Source organism: Peromyscus californicus, unplaced genomic scaffold (genome assembly GCF_007827085.1).
Source record: "Peromyscus californicus insignis strain IS unplaced genomic scaffold, ASM782708v3 Scaffold_18__1_contigs__length_77618521, whole genome shotgun sequence".
In the NCBI taxonomy this organism is placed as follows: domain Eukaryota; kingdom Metazoa; phylum Chordata; class Mammalia; order Rodentia; family Cricetidae; genus Peromyscus; species Peromyscus californicus.
In genome coordinates this window covers 6,384,732-6,407,737 of record NW_026294480.1, presented here as the reverse complement: position 1 = coordinate 6,407,737, position 23,006 = coordinate 6,384,732, and the positions used below count along the sequence as shown (strand labels likewise).

The following is a 23,006-nucleotide window of genomic DNA, read 5'->3' as shown; positions in this document are numbered from 1 at the left end:
GTGTGGTGCTGGGTATTAAGCCAAAGCCTCCATTGTAATCGAGGGCTTTCTTTATCCCTAAGATGTGGTGATATTTTAATTGTGCTGAAATGTGGCATTTTATTTGTATGTTAATAAATAAAGTATGCCTGGAGATCAGAGGTCATAGCCAATCATAAACAGAAGTCAGGCGGTGGTAGCACACACCCTTAATCCCATCACATGGCAGGCAGAGTCTCTGTGTATTCAAGGACACAGCCAAGCATGGTGACACACTCCTTTAATACTGGTAACAACCATAGAGACCTGGAGGTCTGTATAGACAGGCAGTGACGAGGAAATGAAGTGGCTGGGTTAAAAGCCAATGAGAAGGCAGAACAGCAAGTCAATAAAGGCACAGGTTAGACAGGAAGAAGCTCTCTTAGGAAGCAACATGGTGAGCTAAGGTTAGTTGGTGGCTATTGCTCTGATCTCTATGGCTTACACCCCTGTATTTGGCTCTGTGTTTCTTATTTAATAAGACTGTTTAGAAATTCGTCTACACTAAGATGCTCCCTAACCCTTTTTGTACTTTGAGACAAGGTCTCTTCATTTTGCCTAGATCAGCCTTGGATTTGGGGTCCTCCTGTCTTAAGCTCCTGAGCAGCTCCGACAACAGGGAACGCCACATAGGCTGGTTTCAAAACTCATCTTAGAGATGGTAGTCACTTACACTTTTTTTTTTTTTGCTAAATTATTTTAAAGTAAAATGGAGTTGATGTGAACTTTATACATGGAAATAAGATTCCATAATAAATTGACTTTAAGTTTTGAATCACAACATATGGACCAGAAGTAGCCAGCAAACTTAATAAACATTACTGTCAAAGGCTTGACTTCACATTCAAACATTTCCTGTAGTGAATTCAGCATTTTAAAAGCAGCTTGACTCCCTGTGTCCCTGGGCAAGAAGCTGATTCTTTTCTCCCATCCTTATCTACACTAAGAAGGGCAGAAACCCAGGAACTGTAGAATCGCACCGTCTTTGGGATCCTGGCACTCCTTCGCACAGACTTGTGGGAAATGTAGTCTCGTTTACTGTGATGTCACAAGGAGACACTCCGGAAACTGCGTTTCTGCATTCGGTCTGCACACGTGCGTCTTTCCCAAAGTTGGGCAAGAATCGGGTCCTGCTCAGTACTTGGTTTCCATCCCTGACATGGAGGTTGGTCCAGGCTCTAGGGACCGAGCAGGGTGGAGGGTTCGGATCTGAGAGGGAGGCCTTGTGAGTGGGAAGCCGGAAGCAGCTGACTTGGAGGTGCTGTGCTGACCTAGGCTGGGCCAAGCCCCACAGGATGCAGGTCAGGGCTGCGGAGAGGGCAATGGGGTTGGTTCTGAGGGTGACTGCTTTGTTAGCACGAGGCTTCTGTCAGAGTCCACCCCGTGCTTCTGGATAGGCGAGCTGGCTCAGGGCCCAGGAGGCATTTCCTCAGCTGAAGCTCTTTTCTCTGATGATTCTAACTTGTGTCAATTTGACACACAAAACATCCAGTACGGTGACAATGTTTTATACCTTTCCAGAAGAGTTAGTTTTGTAATCAGTTACCTCAGCAGCCCCTTGTTAATTCATCATCTACACCACCAATGTCAGCATGCCCTAAAAAGGTCTAAAAGAAGGCACAAATACAAACATAAAAATATTAGATCAAGGTGTAGCCATTATGTGGATGCAATGAGCTACATTTTCTATGCAAGAGTGTATGTAGAAATTTATGAAGTGTAAAATAAGATGATGATTTAATAGTAAATTATGAATATAGAATTGCTGGACATGGTAGCACATGCCTGTAATTCTAGCATGTAGGAGGCAGAGGCAAGTGATTTCAAGGCTCATATTGTCTACATAGTGATTTCAAGGCTAGCCAGAGCTACACATGGAAACCACCCTCACAAAGTAGAATATAGAATCTAATGAAATTGGGCAATGAAACACATAACTACTATGCTTCACTCTCCTCTAATGTTCTGTGTAAGTTATGACCCATATTTTGATAACCATATTTGAGAGGAGATAACATGCTACAAAATAAGCATGGCAGAAACTATGCGTGGACTAATTGAAGCACCCAGTCTGCACCCTAAGTATTTCAAACTAATAACCAATTTGAACAAATGGCTAGCCCATCAACCTTCCATCAGTTCTTTTTTATATGAATCCAAACATCTATTTACACTTTAAAGTATAGAATCTATAACCAGCTCTCATTATGCTATAGAAATATTACCACAAAATAATTATGAAAGACTTAATAATAATAAGGAGCAAAGGACAAGACTTTTATCTCTTGCACAATAAATGAATTAGATAAATTTATTTAGTTAAAGTTAATTATATATTTAGCATAAAAGATTAAGCTAAATATCTGAAACTGGATGAACTTCTTCCAATTTTTAGAGTGACTCATTTATGTAACGTAATAGTGAGATATAGGTAGATGTCAGGCCTCATGAAGAATGCCTCTACAGATCAGCCCTTTAGTTTAACTCTGCTTATCTACCAAGCTCTACATATATCTATATGTATGTATGTATAAATATGTAGTTAAGTGCTAACTCCCAAAGAGACAGTTCTTTTAAACAGGATACAGCCTTATATAGAGAGTAGACAAATAAATATACCTAGTTAACCCCAAATTAACAATCAATAAAGAAAGCATCTGGGCTCAACAAATAAACTCATTTTAATTTCAATACTCAAGAAGCACCTAAGTAACGCACCTAAGTATTTTAAACTATATTTTTATTATATTTTTAGGTGAGATACTGCTAATGAGTTGACAGCACGAATCAAATGCTCACTGATCTTTAACAACTTTGTAGAATAAATGCATAATTTCATTTATACATTCAGAGTAATGCTAACTTCACATAGAAAATAAATTAGGTGAAGATTTTAAAAAGTAAACAGAACTTGACGAACAACAACCTTGCCTGTTTACCACAAACAACATCTTTGTCATTATCAACATTTGAGGTGCCACCTACCAGGGGACATATATTAAGTGGCTTTGGAATCCTGACCAAGTTAGGAATGCATGGTCTTTAGTTCTGGAATTAACGACTGGTACACACGACGGGAGTTTATCTCTACACCAGTGGAATGACTTCCTCATGAAGAGACTAAGAGAAACTTTAAGACAGGAAGACCCCATGGAGTTTTAACATATTAATCCACCACGTCCCCACATTCCTAAAAGGACTGACAATCTTAGTTACCTTTCCTGTCACTAAGGTCCTGTGAGATCTGGACGTGACCCTGTGCTCAAACAGTAAGTAGTGCAGGGTATGTCGACTTTACAAATCAGATGCACAACTGGAAAACAGAGGGTAGACTCGCATGACCTTTGGCATCCTGAGGTTGCTAGGAGCTGATCTCTGTCTCCAGGTTCTCTGAAGGCCTGCTTGCTGTAGGACAAGTTCAGTTTGTGGGGAAATTGAAGAGAGAAGATAGTTACGCAGCAGTTGAAATTGATGGTTTGCAGGATTGAGCATTAGTGAAGTGGGGTGGTTGGAACTAACTAGCACTGTCTCTGCACCTTGAGTACATTACCGAAGTCAGTGCTGGAGTGTATGGACCCACTCCACTGTGGTTACAACGCTCTGCTGAGTGTACACACTCACCATGGCTTTCTCCTGTGAGGATGGATGTAATGTGTGGTGTCTAATACAAGCATACCACACTAAGTACATATTTTTGTGGTCTACTACAGTTAACATTTTATTATAAAATTATATTCATGTAAGTTTTGAGCCTTATATCTTTCTCTTTAAAGAGGATAAATTCATGAGATATCATTTCATTTAAAAGTATCTAATACTACACACCCATGTCAGAAAAATTTTTAGCTCTGATTTCATCTTTGGCAAAATTTAAAATTGTGATTCCAAGCATATTGACTTTCAGTGTTTATATTATTGATTGTGCTGTTGATTTCATTTAATTTCAGAAACTGCTCTCATTCGGAGATGTGGCCATTGATTTTTCTGCAGAGGAGTGTGAATTCCTGGAGCCTGCTCAGTGGAATTTGTACAGGGATGTGATGTTGGAGAATTACAGCAACCTTGTGTTCCTGGGTGAGAATCACTTCCACTGTGAATTCTTGGTTTTTTTTTTTGTTTTGTTTTTTTCGAGACAGGGTTTCTCTGTGTAGCTTTGCGCCTCTCCTGGAACTCACTTGGTAGCCCAGGCTGGCCTTGAACTCACAGAGATCCGCCTGGCTCGGCCTCCCGAGTGCTGGGATTAAAGGCGTGTGCCACCACCGCCCTGCGTCACTGTGAATTCTTATTTCACTGTCAACATGTGACTGCCTCCATTTGTAGAATATCTCCAACAGTGCAGTTCATGTGACTGCTTCCAAAGGAAAAATGGAATGTGATGGAACTGAGAAACATTTTATTGTATTTTTTTCCTGTGTTTTTAACTTGTTTTTGGAAGTATGTGTCCTTCACTGTAGTAGCAATGTTAGAAGCTCAGTGGCATGAGGCACATAGTCCATGTGTTAAAGAAAATGCCCCACCCTCTGTGGGAGCCTGTTCTCGGGTTCCTCGTGGCTTTACCCAGCAGGTCCGCATAGAGGATGATTAGACCACGGGCCTGAGTGCAGGTGTCTGGGATGGTCTGCACTTGGCTGTGCTGGGGGAGGAGGTCTTTTGCTCCACCCCTTGGCGTCTCTATAAAAACCCTGGGGCAGAGACAGTCGGGGCCCATTGGAATAGGTTCCAGGCCCTCTCGAGGCTATCCTTTATTTTCTATCTGTTTCTCTCTGCAAGATTCTCCGCAATAAATCCTTCTATCTAATATTTCCTGCTGCTTGCACTCAAGAAAACTCTGGGGAACTGTGGGGGTGGTTGGGTAAACGCCCCACAGAATGGCGCCATGAACAGGGACTAAAGAAAAAAGAAAAAAAAGGGACTAAAGAAAAAAAGGGGGGACTAAAAAAAAGGGACTAAAGACAAATGAACAGGGACTAAAGACAAAGTAATAGGGACTAAAGATAAAGGAAAATAACAGTTTTATTACAGAGTTTTTGGCGAAAGTGCTGAGTCAGCCCTGCCAGTGGATAAGGCATGCCGGTGTTATGGAAAATATATATTTTATATATATATTGAGAGGCAGGGGTTTTATCCTCGAGAGAAAAGGAAAGCGGACTGGAAGGATGTCCGATGCTGCAGCGAAATTCTTTTCTGTCAAAATTTTCTATCTTGTATCGTTTTCTCAACTTCTATCTGTGAAAAACAAGTATAAGACATAGGATAGTAATATAGTTTAGGAAAAACTTAGAAGTGTAAGATTGTGTAGGAAAAAATAAGTAAGGCAACTAGACAGAAAAACTCTTCAATTTTCTAACTTTGGGGGCTATAAATGCAAACTGGGGGAAAAAATCTTTCTTTGGGCTTTTTGGGTAGTAAAAAAGCTCTTGTTTGAGCTTATGGGGAAGAAAAAGTTTCCTATGGAAGCTTTTGACCTGGGGACAGCTGAAATGCTAAGTCCAAGCAGCAGGAGAAAGTGTTTTCTCCCTGAGGCAAAAAATGGGGGTGTAAAAAGCCAAAAAGTTTAAAGTTGGGAAGTTTTGGGAAAAGTTGGTCTTTCTCTTGGGGAAAAAAAAATCTTTTAAACTATAAAGCTTTTCTTGGAAAATTTGGGGAAAAAAAATCTCTAAAAAGCCTTAATCTTTCTCAAACTAAAAGCTCTCAGACTTAAAAACTAAAGCCTTTAACTTTCTCAGGACAAAAATTAGAATCACCTGAAGATATTAGTATGGGGACCAACTGTGATTAGCTCTAAGGGAAAACAACCCTCTTAAGACAGCAAAACCTCTAAGTTCTGTCTTTCAAGCTTTAAAAATCCTCCCTGCAATGCAGGAGGCAGGGACAAGTTCCTAAAAACCTCTCTTCTAAGCTCTGTCTCTTCAAGCCAGTAAAAGACAGTGGGTCAGAGTACCCTGAGGGAAATGCCTGGGAGAGTGTGGGTGAAGAGCTATGGAGAGCCCAAAAGGGCAGGAAAGTTTACCTGAGAAAAGCAAAAAGCCAAGCTTTTCAGTTACAGCCCAGCTGAGGCATCAAGGGTTTTGTTTCTGAGTGAGCATCTTTGAAAAGGTGCTCCTAATCATCCTAATGCAAAGATCCCCTGAAGCAATGCAAACTGTTAGCATTGTATCCTCACTTCTGACCAAAAACCCAGAGGCGACTGGCCAGCGTCTCTGAGTTGCAGTGCATTTCGGGGATACTAGGGTTCCTGCAGTTGCAAACTTCCTGGAGCACAGAGCTGAGGCAGGAAGGTGCAGGACCCAGGGGAATATTGCCAATGAACAAACAAAACTAAAGCCGGTGGGAACAGCAAAGTTGTCCACTTTCCTACAAGTCCCGGGTTGATAGGTCCACAGCTGCAAAAAGGAAATCTGAGAAAAAAGCTTTCCTATCAGAGTAAGGACCTTTCTGGGAAAACAGTAAAGCTGAACTGTGTCTGAAGCAGTTGTGCTGCTGAGTCAGAATGCTGTCTGGGGAAAGAGCCCAGCCAGGGCAGAACAGAACTATCCAGGAGTAAAGCTTTCTTTTCTGTCAGAGAAAGCACCTCTTTGAGAAAAGCTTTGTTTCAACTGACTCCCGTGAGATGATGTGGCCCTAAGGGGTGATTGCCTCTGGCATAAGCTCTGTCCTTGAGCACCCAGACAAGCAAATGCAACCCACTGGGGGGACTGGGTCAGGTGAAGGCCTGATGAGGCAAAACACCTGTCCTAATGGGAGTTTAGAGATGGCAAAAACCTCCCTTGTTAGATTCTCAGTCTGTATGCAAACCACAGAGACCCGAAAACAAACAGACAAAAAGCCCCTACCTTCAGTAGCAGGGAAAGCCGCCGCTGTAGTGTCGGAAACTGTTTCTGGGGTAGAGGGGATAAACTGAGACCAAACTGGGAACTGTCTGGAAGAAAGACTCTGAAGAAACAGATGGGACATTATATTAGAAGTTGCCTAGCAAGAGAAGGGGCTTCGGATCAAATAGAGAGCCTGGGTTATGCCCAAGATGTCGGAGAGGGAAACACCAGGCTAGTGAATGCACATCAAGGGCAAATACCCAGAAGAGTCCGTTTCAGGGAAACGGACGGAGGGGCCCGCCCCAGGCCCCGGCAAAATAGACCTTTGGGGTAATTCAGCAGTCAATCCTCCGGCAAAGAAATATATTCAAGACCTCTATAGGGCAACACCAGGTAGTGCTGGATTAGACCTCAGTTCTTCCATCTATACAGTTTTGACCCCTGAAATGGGAATGCAAGCCCTCCCTACAGGTGTTTATGGACCTTTGCCACAGGGCTCTGTGGGGTTATTGTTGGGCAGAAGTAGTACTACCATGCAGGGAATTCTCGTTGCCCCTGGAGTGATTGATGCTGACTATATGGGAGAAATAAAGGTGATGACTCATTCACCCGCAAGAATTTCAGTAATGAAGATCGGTCAGAGACTTGCACAGTTAATCTTACTTCCTCAAATACAAACAAAAAATCCAATTAAAAGACATAAGAGAGGAGAGGCTGGATTCGGTTCGTCAGATGCCTATTGGCTACAAGCCATAGGACCACAGCGCCCAGAACTTACATTAGTCATAAATGGGAAAAATTTTTCGGGTCTTTTAGATACAGGCGCAGATTTATCTGTTATATCTGCTAGTCAATGGCCCACTATGTGGCCCAAAATGGAGACTATTACACAGCTGCAAGGGATTGGTCAAACTCAGTGTCCCGAACAGAGCAGCAATGAGCTCTCCTGGAGAGATGAGGAGGGTCATGAAGGGACTTTTCGGCCATACATTGTCCCTCACTTGCCGGTAAATTTGTGGGGTCGAGATGTTATGAGCCGTATGGGAGTATACTTATATAGTCCCGATACAACTACCTATGAACAAGAAGTTCCTGACCAAAAGTTAATGGAAATGTCATCTTTAACTCCTAAAGATAAGGACGTTATGGAGCATTTTTAGGAAGGGTCATTGAGCAGCCTGTACTCCATGCAGATCCTATAACCTGGAAATCCGATCAGCCTGTGTGGATAGATCAATGGCCCCTAACAGAAGAAAAAATACAGGCTGTCCAGCAGTTAGTACAGGAGGAGCTGGATAGTGGTCATATTGAACCGTCTAATTCTCCCTGGAATTCTCCTATTTTCCTCATCAAAAAGAAGTCAGGGAAATGGAGATTATTACAGGATTTGAGAAAGATTAATGAAGCCATACAACCTATGGGAGCTTTGCAGCCTGGATTGCCTATCCCTACTGCTATACCAGAAAATACTTATAAAATTATTTTGGATTTGAAGGATTGTTTTTATACCATTCCTTTAGCTCCCCAAGACTGTCAAAGATTTGCATTTAGTGTTCCCTCAGTCAACTTTAAAGAACCCATGAAAAGATTCCACTGGAAAGTTTTGCCCCAAGGAATGGTTAATAGCCCAACACTGTGTCAGAAATTCGTAGCTCAAGCTATCCAAAGAGTTAGAGAGCAAGTTCAACAGGCTTATATTATTCATTACATGGATGATATTTTGCTTGCACATAAAGATGAAGAAATTTTGCTTGACACTTTCGGACGGCTTCAGCACTGTCTTACCCGTGCAGGGTTAATTATCGCTCCAGAAAAAGTGCAAAGACACTTGCCTTTTCATTATTTAGGACATGTCTTATACCCTAAGGTGATAAAGCCTCAAAAATTGGAAATAAGAAAGGATGAGTTAAAAACTTTAAATGATTTTCAAAAATTATTGGGGGAGATTCAATGGTTGTGCCCTTATTTAAAAGTATTTACTGGTGATTTGAAACCTTTAAGTGATATTTTAAAAGGAGATAATAACCCTAATTCACCCAGAGAGTTAACTGAAAAAGGTAGACAAGTTCTTCTGCAAGTTGAAAAGGCTATTCAAAACCAGCAAGTACATTACATTAATTACGCCCTACCTTGGTATGTACATATTTTGCCCACTAGACATACTCCTACAGCAGTATTATGGCAAAACAAGCCTCTCTTATGGCTACATCTTCCTGTTTCACCAGCTAAAGCATTAAATCCATACTATGAGTCTGTAGCTTGCTTGGTACAAAAAAGCAGAATTGAGTCTAGACATTATTTTGGTAAAGAACCTATGGTAATTAATGTTCCTTTTACAAAGCAGCAAGTTGATTGGCTTTTTCAAAACAGTGATTCTTGGGCAATTGCCGTTTCCCAGTTTTCACGCCAAATTGATAATCAATTCCCAGCTGATCCATTATTGCAATTCGTTCAAATGCATTCCTTTGTATTTCCTAAAATTGTTATGAAAGACCCCGTAGAAGATGCTGTGTTAGTTTTCACTGATGGATCTTCTAATGGAAAGGCTGCTTATGTTATTAATGGAAAAAGTTATGTAGTACAAACAACCCCAGCCTCTGCACAGATAGTGGAATTACGGGCAGTTAACATGGTTTTTCAGGTTCTTGAAGACAGATCATTGAACTTATACACAGACAGTCAATATATTTATAGAGCTCTTCAAGTCATAGAAACTGTTCCCTATATTGACGCTAATAACAACCAAGTCCAAATGTTGTTTCAACAAATTCAAGACGCTATTCACAAAAGAAAGCTGCCATGCTTTGTGGGCCATATTAGAACTCACTCCAATCTTCCTGGTCCTTTAGCTGAGGGCAATGCGATGGCTGATAAGTTAACAAAGATAGTAGCATTATCCCAAGTGGAAATGGCTCAACAGTCACATGCTCTTCATCATCAAAATAGCAAAAGCTTAAAGCAATTCAATCTTACCAAAGAAGCAGCTCATCAAATAGTTAAAAGATGTGGGGTATGTCCAAAATATTTTCCTGTCCCTCACTTAGGGGTAAACCCTCGAGGTCTTCTTCCCAATCATCTATGGCAAATGGATGTTACACATATTGCAGAATTTGGCAAATTAAGATATGTACAAGTGACCATTGACACTTATTCAGGATTTTTAATGGCTAGTGCACAACCTGGAGAAGCTACAAAACATGTAATTATGCACTGCTTGAAGTGTTTTTCGTATATGGGTTTACCAAAAATTATTAAAACTGATAATGGTTCTGGATATAGTAGTAAGGCATTTCAACAATTTTGTACCCAATGGGAAATTGTACATAAAACAGGTATTCCTTATAATTCTCAGGGACAAGGTATTGTGGAAAGGGCTCATAGCAGTCTTAAAATACAACTTCAAAAAATAAATATAAAAAAGGAAGAAATTTACCCTCTATCGCCACATAATGCATTAAGTCATGCTCTTTTTGTTCTGAACTTTTTGAATATGGATGTCTATGAACAGTCTGCTGCAGATAGATTTTGGCACAGTGGCACCCAAGCGACTTTTGCTCAAGTGAAATGGAAAGATCCCTGCTCAGGATTATGGAAGGGTCCCGATCCTGTGTTAATATGGGGTCGAGGACATGTTTGTGTTTTTTCACAAGAGGAGAATGAAGCTCGGTGGTTACCGGAGCATCTGGTAAGGAGCATGGAACTAAGGAAGGGTCAGCTCTAATGATGTTCCTATAAAGGAACCAGAATGAAAGTGGCTCGATCAGTATTGGTGAAATTATTAAGGCCACTCCACGTAGTTAAAAGGAGATTTATTTAATGGCGTAACTTACAAATTAAGGAATAGGTAGGTTGCGGAGTCTGGGAAAGGTGTATCACAGTCCAGCGGTGTTCTCTGGAGCTCTGCTCGGTCCACCTCTCCAGTCCAGGGTCCCGCAACAGAGAGAGCGCCCGCCGATCCAGATCTCGGGTCCCCCGGCGCCTCCCTTGGCCCCGCCTTGTAGGCGTGACAGTTGCCGAAGTCTCAATGGGGGTTGGAACTTCCAGATCAAAGCTGGAATGGCTACCCACTACATCTCCCCTTTTTTGTCTAAATAAGGAAGTTCTAACCTAATACAAGACTATATACAAAGGAATGGTTATCAAATATTGTCCAGGAATAATGAGGGATAATGACCTAGATAAGATGGAAGTACAACCAATGCAAACAATATCAAGCAAGAAACACATACTAAAGTCCAGAGAAGTATAGAGCATAGGTAAATGGCATGTTACAAAGTTCATTCCAAAAGGTGTCCTATCCTAAAGAACCTGAATCTAATACTTAATATGTTCTATCTACTAAGTTGTAACTATAACTGCTAGTCTTCAATCCCATCAAAGACCTGAGAAGGAATATAATGGTACCTGAGAAATGGTAGATGGATGCAAGCAACTTTCGGGAATCTTGCGAGAGTAGACGGAGACAGCTGGCAGCCTGGACAGTCACCTAATGTTTCTCAGCATTGTTGGTGCATTCAAATTGGCTACAGGCCTAAAGTATCTGACAGACCATTTTCAGAAGCAGGAATTCTGAAAGACCATCTTACCCTGTCTTGGCAGAGTACAGTGGTCGCTTTCCTTGTGTCCCACTTGTCCAGAAAGGATAGCATTGCATTAGTACTGTCAGCCGTCGAGGCAAGGGCAGCTCTTTGCCCAGTAGGCCATTTTGTGCCAAGAAGACAAACTTCCAAATGGAAATGTCTTAGAAGCCCAACATTCTCTCGGGATCAAATTGGTGCAGCCAGGAGCAATTATGTCTCACATCAACAGAATTCTAAGTTATTTAAATGCCATATTCTCTAGGTCTATGAAGTGTTTGAAGATTACCTGTCCATCTGACCTATGTATCTGTAAATCTGGATAACCTAACTAACGTAACTATAGAGATGACAAGCATAGGTGACTATCAATCTATAAGTCTTATCTACCGAAATAACCTAAGGACTAAGGCTTCACGTAAACAAGGTAAACAGTCTATAAGCAAGTGTATGGTAAAGAACGATGACTTCAAAATTGTGACAATACACAAGATGTTATAACAGAGGTGGGAGTATATAGTGTGATATGCAATATGACAATAATCTTAAATATATATCAATATACCGAATATCCTAAACAGAAGTAGAACCTACATAAAGTATGACAGATATAAATTTACATTTGTATCAATATACAAGTATTTCAAATAAGAGTAGAAATATATGTACATTATAACAAATATAGTTCCGTATTTGTATCAATATACAAATTATCTTAAACAGGAATATAAAAATAATTTACATTTGTATCAACATATAAGAACCCATAACAGTGCAAATTACAGTGCAAATTATTTAAGGCTACTATTTTACTAAATTTGTTTACTAGTATACATAATAATCTACCATAATATCTTATACCTATCCATTCCATTTCTTCTTTTTTTTTTTTTTGAATACTGAGTTTAATATTTCCTTCCACCCCCAACCCTATAACCATCATCCATAACCCTGAGAATTATGAAACCTAAGGGAGAAGGGGCGTCGTTTTCTTAGAATTGCTTCCTGCTGTTTAGGGGGTGATGTTGTCTCTGTTGGGTACTGTGAGAAAGCTCAGATAGTTAAATCTCAGTTAGACTAACTGTAGGTTCTGCAGTAAGTCTTAGAGTAATGGGTAAGATTGTCTGAAATTCCGGTAAGAAGTGTAGTATGATGATGATTACCATGGCATCATTCTGGATTGGGTAGAGTTGTTGTTGGGGCCCCATCTTCCTTCTGGAGACTTCTGAGATTGCTATTAGAAAAACTTATTTGTTATCAAAATGGAAGATTTGGATTTAAAGAGGACATAGCATGTAAGAAAGGATTCTGAGAAATCAAGAGTAAGCATGCAGAGAATTAGAATCTAGAAGACAATGGTTCCTTTTATTGGTTTCCTTCTGTCCCACACCAGAGGGCTCTTCTGATATGGAACTGAAGAATCTCTCAAACTTTTCTTTTAGCAATGTGCTTGGGTTTAGAGAAGGAGTGAGCCAATTCCATCTCCAAAGCCAGCTTGGCTTATAATTGAATTGGAACCACAACTTCTCTAGATTGATAGAGAGATAGATGTTAGACAGTGAGATTTTACCGTGTGTAGATTGGTACCAATAGATTCTTTCTTTCTGCTGTAAACATCCGGATATCCAAGGCCTTATGATTTTTGGAAGATGGGTATTTCCATTATTCTGGAAAGACAAAAACAGAACCCTACCCCAACCTTGATTGTTAAATTTTTCTTACAACTTGTAGAGATGTCACATTGGTGGATGATCTTTTACTTCACCTCTTCAAGGGGTTTTTCCTGTTCAAATCGAATTTTTATTAATTTTGTTGGTATCCATAGCTTCTCTTCTCCTGCAGAAACAAAGGCAAAACCCCTTCCCCAACGTAGAACATATCCAGGTTTCCATTCTGAGGTCAGCACATCCTTGAAATAAACCGGTTGATTTAGCTCAGGAGTTTTGTCTGTCGTCCAATGTCTCTCCGTAGCTGTTGTTCCTTTCTCATCAGCATTGAGAAAATTCAAGGTTAATAAAGCACTATGCAATCTATTTCTAGGAGTCATTGTTACCTGTCGCTGTTTATTTAGCATATCCTTTAAAGTTCGATTGGATCTTTCTATGACTGCTTGGCCTGTGGGATTGTGTGGTATACCTGTAGCATGCTTTATATTGTAATAAGCAAAGAATTGTCTCATTTTATTGGAGACATATGCTGGGGCATTGTCTGTCTTAATTTGTACAGGTATTCCCATGATGGCCATAACTTCTAATAGGTGTGTAATCACAGAATCAGCCTTTTCAGAACTCATAGGAGTTGCCCATTGAAATCCTGAATAGGTGTCAATGGTATGATGTACATACTTTAATCTTCCAAATTCTGCAAAATGAAACACATCCATCTGCCAAATTTCATTTCTTTGTATACCTTTTGGATTGCTCCCTGCAGGTAATGGAAGTTGGTTATAGATGGAACAAGTAGGACATTTTTTCACAATATCCTTAGCCTGTTGCCAAGTGATGGAGAAATCCTTCTTCAAACCTTTGCTATTTACATGGCATTTCTTATGAAATTCTGAAGCTTCTAGCACATTACCTATTAGTAACTGATCAATCTCATCATTACCTTGTGCTAGAGGTCCTGGCAGACCTGTATGGGATCTGATATGTGTTATATATATAGGATGTTCCCTTTTTCTGATGATTTCCTGCAATTGTATGAATAATGAAGTTAATTCTGTATTATCAGGAATAAATTCAGCAGTTTCAATATGTAAAACAACTCTCTCTGCATATTGAGAGTCAGTGACTATATTGAGGGGTTCTGTGAAGTCCTTCAGTACAATAAGAATGGCATACAGTTCTGCCTTTTGTACAGAGCTGTATGGACTTTGTACCACTTTACTTAGGTCTCCTGATTTATATCCTGCTTTCCCTGATTTATTTGCATCAGTATAGAATGTGAGGACTCCAGAAATTGGCTTTTGCCGTACAATGTGAGGAAGGACCCATTCGGTCTTCTTTATGAATTCTATTCTCTTGCTTTTGGGATAGTGGTTGTTAATCTCTCCCAAAAAGTTACTGCAGGCTCTCTGCCAGTATTCATTATCTTTCCATAGTGATGAAATTTCTTCATTAGTTAAAGGTACTACAATTTCTGCTGGGTCCATTCCTGTCAACTGGCGAAGTCTTAGTTTACCTTTTTGAATCAAATCAGAGATCTTTTCTATATAAGTCTTTAATTTCTTATTTGGTTTACGTGGTAGGAATATCCATTCCAATATAATATCTTCCCTCTGCATCAAAATACCTGTTGGGGAATGTCTGGAGGGGAATATGACAAGAATGCATTTAAGTTCTGGATCCACACGATCCACATGTGCTTCTCGAATTGTCTTTTCTACTAGGGCCAATTCCTTCTCAGCTTCGGCTGATAATTCTCTTGGACTATTTAATTCTTTGTCCCCTTCTAGAGTATTAGCCAAATTTTGTAGTCCCTCTTTGGGTATTCCCATGATACCCAGTAAGTTGGAAATGCTTCCTAATAACTTTTGAAAATCATTAAGAGTCTTCAATCGATCTCTCCTTAGCTGTACCTTTTGGGGTCTAATTTTTTGTAGCTCTATCTTATATCCTCTTTGTATTTTTTCAGGAGCAATTTGCAGTCCCCAGCGAGGTAAAACTTTCTTTACTTCTTCAAACATGCTTTCTAATGTATCTAACTTTGGATCAGCTAATAAGATATCATCCATATAGTGATAAATTATGGATTGTGGAAACTTTACACGAATTATCTCCAATGGTTTCTGCACAAAGTATTGGCACAAAGTAGGGCTGTTTAACATTCCCTGTGGGAGAACCTTCCATTGATATCTCTTGACTGGCTGAGAATTGTTATAATTAGGTACTGTGAAGGCAAATTTTTCTCTATCATTTTCCTGTAAGGGTATGGTAAAGAAACAGTCTTTTAAGTCAATAACTATTATAGGCCATTCTTTAGGTAGCATAGAGGGTAAGGGCATCCCAGTCTGTAGGGAGCCCATTGGCTGAATTACTTTATTAATAGCTCTCAGATCTGTCAGCATTCTCCAATTGCCAGACTTTTTTTTAATAACAAATACAGGAGAATTCCAAGGGCTGGTAGATTCTTCAATGTGTTGATCATTTAACTGCTCTTGAACCAGCTGTTCTAAAGCTTGTAGCTTGTCTTTTGTCAAAGGCCATTGTCCAACCCAGACAGGTTTATTAGTTAGCCATTTTAAAGGTAAGGCAGTTGGTACTTCTGAGAGTTCAACAGCAGTTGTGCTCTGTTTGTGAACAGCCTCAATGGTTGGTGCCTGATTTTTATAGCATGTGATGATATTATTCCTAGAAACATGCATTCGTCTGTATTCTTTTTCTGAAAGTGTAGGAATTTTAATCTGGGTATTCCACTGTTGTAACAGATCTCGGCCCCAAAGATTTACTGCTACATTTGCTACATATGGCTTCAGCCTTCCTCTCTGTCCTTCTGGCCCCATGCATTCGACCCATCTCGAACTCTGTTTTATCTGAGATAGGGTGCCAATCCCTAAAAGTTGGACATCTACCTCTTGAAGAGGCCAATTTGGATGCCATGATTTTGGTGTAATTATAGTCACATCTGCACCTGTGTCTACCAGTCCCTCCATAACCAGGCCATTAATTCGAATTCTAAGCTTTGGTCTTTGATCATTTATGGAAGTCTGCCAAAATATTTGTTTTATAGTGTTCTTTGTAAACTGTGATCCATCCATCAGAGCTGTTTTATCATCCATTGCAGTATCGGTTTTTACATTAGGCATTGGTTTATTCAGTTGTCTTGGAGAGGAATTTCTTCCACAGTGGCTGGGAATGTTCGTACTACATTTGATTTGGGGGCCTGCAAGAGGCCCCCTGAGGCGTTTCCCGCCAGTAAAGGGTTACCTCGTATATCTATTTTTGATCTGCACTCACTGGACCAATGTCGGCCTTTGCCACACCTTCTACATAATCCAGGAGGTGGTTGGGGTCTCCTGTTTAGGCTATTCCTAAAAGGAGTATTACTCCTAGGAGTACCCCACGTACAGTTTTTACTTATATGACCTGGTGTACCACATTTAAAACATTTGGTAACACGGGGCCTTCTTTCACCTCTGGGATTTGTCTCTCCTATCCAAGCCTCATTACTGTAGTTACGAGACTCAACACCATTAGTATACTGAATCCACTCTTCCAAAGGAGCTGATCTGATCTTTAATGGTGTAAGTATTCTTCTGCATTCTGCATTAGCATTGTCGAACGCCAAGGACTCAGTTAATACTTTTCTTAATTCTTTATCTGATACAGCTCTTGTTATAGCTGTGTTCAGTCTTTGTAAAAAATCAGTGAAGGATTCGTGTGGTCCCTGAAATATCTTTGTGTATACCTCAGTTGGTTTTCCAGGTTCTGGAATTTTTTCCCAAGCATTTAGAGCTGCTGTACGGCATAGGGATATTGTATGTTCATCATAAGTGGCTTGTACATTCCTGTCAGCGAAACATCCCTCACCAAGTATTTGATCTTGGGAGATCACAAAACCTCTGATTTTACCTTGTTGTTCTAAATTTTTTGCCTCTTCTCTCAACCAGCTTTTCCACTGTAGCTGCTGACTATATTCTAGAACAGCTGAAATTAACTGATGTCAGTCATCTGGGATGATTCTATGTGAGGTAGACCACGAATTTAACAATTGTTTTACATATGTGGAATGTATCCCATACGTAACTACTGCTTCCTTTATATTTTTAAAGTCCCTTGTTGAAATTGGTTGTACTGTATATGTAGTATATGGCTCGGGGTGTGTGTCATCCGCTGGCTTCTCATGGATGATAACAGGATAAGCCATTGTGTGAGAGCCATTTGGAGATGTTACAACCTCTATGGTCTTGCCCTTCTGCTTATTAGGTCCCTTGTCATGTTTACTGAGAGTTTCTTCTAAGGCCTGCAAACGAGCACCTAGAGTCTGTTCTATGGAGTGAACCTCCTCTCTGGCAAGGGACTCCAGATTTCTCATGGAATCATAGAAGTTTTTATGTTCCTCAGAAACACATGATTCCATGGACCTTATCTTATCAATTAATGATAATCTTTCTTCCTTATATAGTGTCTGGAGAGTTAGTGTTCTGTCCATTAAATATTCACATTTATTATCAATAAGATCAATTTTTGGTGCAAGCCTGTTTTGTAAATCCTGATCAGCAGATTCCAGAGAAAGAATCTTTTTCTCTAAGGTCTCATTGCTATCCGTTAAAGCAGATTCCAGAGATAGAATCTTTTCCTGTAAGCCTTCATTGTTAGTTTTGAAAGCCTGTAAATCCTGGTTAGCAGATTCCAGAGAAAGAATCTTTTTCTCTAAGGTCTCATTGCTATCCGTTAAAGCAGATTCCAGAGATAGAATCTTTTCCTGTAAGCCCTCATTGTTAGTTTTGAAAGCCTGTAAATCCTGGTTAGCAGAATCCAGAGAAAGAATCTTTTTCTCTAAGGTCTCATTGCTATCTGTTAAAGCAGATTCCAGAGAGAGAATCTTTTTCTGTAAGCCTTCATTGTTAGTTTTGAAAGCCTGTAAATCCTGGTTAGCAGATTCCAGAGAGAGAATCTTTTTCTGTAAGCCCTCATTGTTAGTTTTGAAAGCCTGTAAATCCTGGTTAGCAGATTCCAGAGAAAGAATCTTTTTCTCTAAGGTCTCATTGCTATCTGTTAAAGCAGATTCCAGAGAGAGAATCTTTTTCTGTAAGCCTTCATTGCTCTCGCTTAAAGCCCGTATCAGTCCCAATAATGACTCATCTTTGTTCTTGCTATTAAACCAGTGTTTGAACACTGTGTGGATTATTACAATGAATACCAAAATGGTACAGGCCAGATATGCCTTAGGAAGGTCGTATATTTCCAGGAAGATGTCATTCATCATACAGGCAAAAAGGTTTTCAAATTCTTGTGAGGTAATGTTGTCAGCCATATTACAAGAATTACTCAAAATTTGTTAGTCAGTTTTAAGGTGTAAAATTATCAAGTACTTCTACTTGAAATAAAACGCTGGTTTGCCTATCTTACCTTTCGGTGGTGGGGGGGGGTGTAGTGGCGCTTTTCAGCCAGCAGGAGGCGCTGGTACAGCTCCAAAGCAGGGCCTGCTGGCACCCTTGGCGGGCGGCAGCTGGAGGCAGGAGCCGGGATGGCAGGGAGCCGGATGGCGGGGAGCCGGATGGCGGAAGCCGGGATGGTGGGAGCCGGATGGCGGGGAGCCGGATGGCGGGAGCCGGGATGGTGGGAGCCGGGGCCCGCACTCGGGGAGGAGGGGGATCGCCTCACTCACAGCGGTTTTTCGCTGGTCTAGGGGCTAAGCTAGGGAGCTGAGACCGGACTAGCTGCTCCCTCTTTAGGGAATGGAACCCTGTAGGCGTTCCCTGGTTATATGGAACTCTGCGGGCGGGTTTAGGTACCCGCCAGCCCGGGAGGAGGCTGAGGGCGGGAGCCACCCAGGCCTTTGGAACTTGCCCCACGTGAGCGCCAGATATTGGTGAAATTATTAAGGCCACTCCACGTAGTTAAAAGGAGATTTATTTAATGGCGTAACTTACAAATTAAGGAATAGGTAGGTCGCGGAGTCTGGGAAAGGTGTATCACAGTCCAGCGGTGTTCTCTGGAGCTCTGCTTGGTCCACCTCTCCAGTCCAGGGTCCCGCAACAGAGAGAGCGCCCGCCGATCCAGATCTCGGGTCCCCCGGCGCCTCCCTTGGCCCCGCCTTGTAGGCGTGACAGTTGCCGAAGTCTCAATGGGGGTTGGAACTTCCAGATCAAAGCTGGAATGGCTACCCACTACAGATCAGTGTTTCTGGGGTTTTGTCACTGGTTGATGCAGGCAGTGAGGAAACAGAGTTCAGAGCTGTGCCGCTTTTGGCTTTACTAGCTCCTTTGGAAAAATACTTTATATCACCTAATAGCTGTGTGGTATTTGGCAAAGACCTTACAGCAGCTAAATACGGTAATTTCACCCTCAGTGTGAAGTTTTTCCGTAGAACAAACCAAAAGTACTGCTGTAATAGAAACGTTTGTCTGAATTGAAGCACTTAGGGGAACTATTATGAATTTGGGTGAAGGGACAGCCTCTAGTTAAAAACCATCTACCGCTGACAGTGCATCTCTGCCGGTCCGGAACGGCTGAGAGAACTGGCAACTTTGGAGTGTGGCATCATCCTGGGAAGGTTACAGTCCCCTAGCAACAACTATCACAATTCTATAACAACAACACTCACTAAATCCCAGTGCTTTATAACAAAGCTGACTATAAACTCTAAACTTTAGAAATGATGTACGTACTTCCTGTCTAGTTAAGAGAATCTAATAGAGATAGTGATAATAATTAAGAGTAAGAAATAACAAAAGATGAAAATAAGATATGTGAGTTTGTAAAAATTCTCCTGTTAGATCTCTGTTAAGAAATCTTTAGGTGTTTGCTAAGTTAAATATATGCTAATGGTAGCCCTATATAAGTTTGTAAAATAGATCTATAGAGTTCCTTTAAGAATATAAGCTTGCAAGAAATATCTAAGGTAGTCTTAAGACATGTAGTAATAAGCTTGTAAGAAGTAAAGATGCTAGTTGTAAATGTAAGTTTAAATAAGAAATTTGATAAGTATATAAGTAATGAGAAATATATTTGCTAAAGTAGTTCTATAGTTTCCTTAAGGAGTATAAATAAGTAGATGTTAATATGTTATATGTGAGTTTGTAAAATGTAAATGTTGAATGTGAGTCTAAATGCTTTGCAAGGCAAAAAATGTTATATGTGAGTTTGTGAAAAAGTGTAAATGTTGCCGGGCGGTGGTGGCGCACGCCTTTAATCCCAGCACTCGGGAGGCAGAGCCAGGCGGATCTCTGTGAGTTCGAGGCCAGCCTGGTCTCCAAAGCGAGTTCCAGGAAAGGCGCAAAGTTACACAGAGAAACCCTGTCTCGAAAAACCAAAAAAAAAAAAAAAAAAAAAAAAAAGTGTAAATGTTAAGTGTGAGTCTATTAATGTATATGATGAAAAAACCTGAGATCTAGAAGTTAGTGTCCTAGAAGACTGCAAAGCAGGCAGTCTGAGTGGTTTTCAAAAGTTCCAGAAGCCGCTAAGAACCAGCACAAGGCATCCGCAGCTGAAATCCGTGGAAAACCGACGCAACACAGAAAAACCTGAACTAACATCAAAAACGGTGCAGTTTAGAATACTACTGTACCTAAAAAGGTCTCTGGCTTGAGAATAAAAGTTCGGAGATGGTTGTTTGAACAAAAATTGTTAACTGCAAAAAGTTTTGGTTGAAAAACGTCTCTTCATATTTGGAAGTGAAAGCCTGATACCAGAATTTATTTCTTGTTTGAACTTTTTGAACTTAAAATGAGATAAAACTACAGAAAGATTTTGGTTCTGGATTTCTTCATATTTGGAAGGCTAGTACCAGAATTTATCATTTGAATTCTAGGACTTAATGAACTGAACAATAGATTTCATTGCAATGGGACAATTTTGAGTTTACTTACAGTAATGACCCAGAAACTGTTTTCTGGGACTGGTTTTGTGTTACAAATGGAACTGTTTAAATGGAAAAGTTTGGGTCTTCTAACTAGGTTTGAGATTTTGTTGAAAAAATTATAAAGAAAAAGAGGAGTTATGAGGTTGAATTATGTTTGCAGAAATTATATTTACCCTATTGATATTAATGCACCCTGGTTTTGTGGAGTTAAGAAAATATTTAAGTTTGATGTGAATACATTGAAGTTTTCCTATGTTCTGTTAGCAAGAAAATTCAAATGATTAACAGTTAAAGTTGTAAGACGGAGAAAATTGTTAACTATATTTAGCACCATATATGCTAATTCAAATGGTTCTGTTAAGAGTTTGCTTTGTGTTGTAAGACTGAGAGAATTGTGACTATGTATAGCAATATTTATGTTAACCTGTTAATGGTAATGATGAAGCTAAGGGATTCTTTAAGTTTGTAGTCACCTTAAGAGTTTTTGGTTTAGAAAGGGCTTGAGGCAGCTAAGACTGCTGTAGTCACCTTGGACCTAATTCAAAAGAGAAATGCCATCTTTATCATCCTCTATTCCCATAGTGGGAGGTGTAACAGCTATGGAGATTGCTGTAAGCCATTAATAGTTATTTTTTTTATATATTAAGAAAGGGGGACCTGTGGGAGCCCGTTCTCGGGTTCCTCGTGGCTTTACCCAGCATGTCCGCATAGAGGATGATTAGACCACGGGCCTGAGTGCAGGTGTCTGGGATGGTCTGCACTTGGCTGTGCTGGGGGAGGAGGTCTTTTGCTCCACCCCTTGGCATCTCTATAAAAACCCTGGGGCAGAGACAGTCAGGGCCCGTTGGAATAGGTTCCAGGCCCTCTCGAGGCTATCCTTTATTTTCTATCTGTTTATCTCCGCGATATTCTCCGCAATAAATCCTTCTATCTAATATTTCCTGCTGCTCGCACTCAAGAAAACTCTGGGGAACCTTGGGTAAACGCCCCACAACCCTCCAGCCTTGATACTTTTCCTTGTAATGAAGGTCAGAATCTGCAGATGGTAAATTACTCCTTAGTGCCCTGTCTTTCAGGAAATGTTTAAAGATAGAATTTCCTGCAATCTTTTATCGTCTCTTTCTTTTGACGCATAATACTGGAGTTCAAATGTTAATTTCCATGACAAAGTAGCCAAGCATCTAATTCCCTTTTTCAAACAGGTCTTGCTTTCTCTAAGCCATACTTGGTCACATTTCTGGAACAAAGAAAAGAGCCTTGGAGTGTGAAGAGACAAGCAAAAGTAGGCACACACTCAGGTATGTAGGAATGAATGAATCAGTACGCACAAGTGAGTCATCCAAAAATATGAGAGAAAGCATGGCCTTCCAATGTGCATGGAAAAGTTATGTTTTAGTGGATAATATTTTATAGTTATTACACTTACCATTAAAGGACATCTCCTGCCAGATGCTTATCATGCCCAGCCTCTCCCTACCACTTCACGCAGTACTGCATGGATTTATGATGATTGCCGAAGTTCTTTTATTTTAACTTTATGTCTGTGTGGTACTTGAAGTGTGTGTATGTTTGCATGTGTTCATATGTTCCTTAACAGTTCTTCTACCTTATTCCATGGTTGAATTTACAAGCTGGTGACCATGCTCACCTTGCATTTACAAAAGGATCCAAACCCTAGTCTTCATGCTTGTGTGACAGGCATTTTTTTTTTTTTTTGGTTTTTTTTTTTTTTTGAGACAGGGTTTCTCTGTGTAGCTTTGCGCCTTTCCTGGAACTCGCTTTGGAGACCAGGCTGGCCTCGAACTCACAGAGATCCGCCTGGCTCTGCCTCCCGAGTGTTGGGATTAAAGGCGTGCGCCACCACCGCCCGGCTGTGACAGGCATTTTTAATGCTGAGTCATTTATTGATTATTTAATGGTTGTTGTATCCTGTTAAGTGAGTTTTTCTAGAAATTGTGTTTAAAACATAACATTGTCTGACATATTTCAAGTATGTTGTTTTGTAGTATTAGCGACATTCTATGTAGCATCTGTATACAGCTTTATAACTTTGAGAGCTGACACCCTAGACACA

The 23,006-nt window shown here is 40.4% G+C and overlaps 1 pseudogene; it reads left to right on the top strand.

Annotated features, from left to right (window-relative positions):
• The first annotated feature begins 1,062 nt into the window (after positions 1-1,062).
• Positions 1,063-23,006, top strand: part of LOC128113812 (zinc finger protein 729-like) — an 87,754-nt pseudogene continuing 65,810 nt past the window's right edge.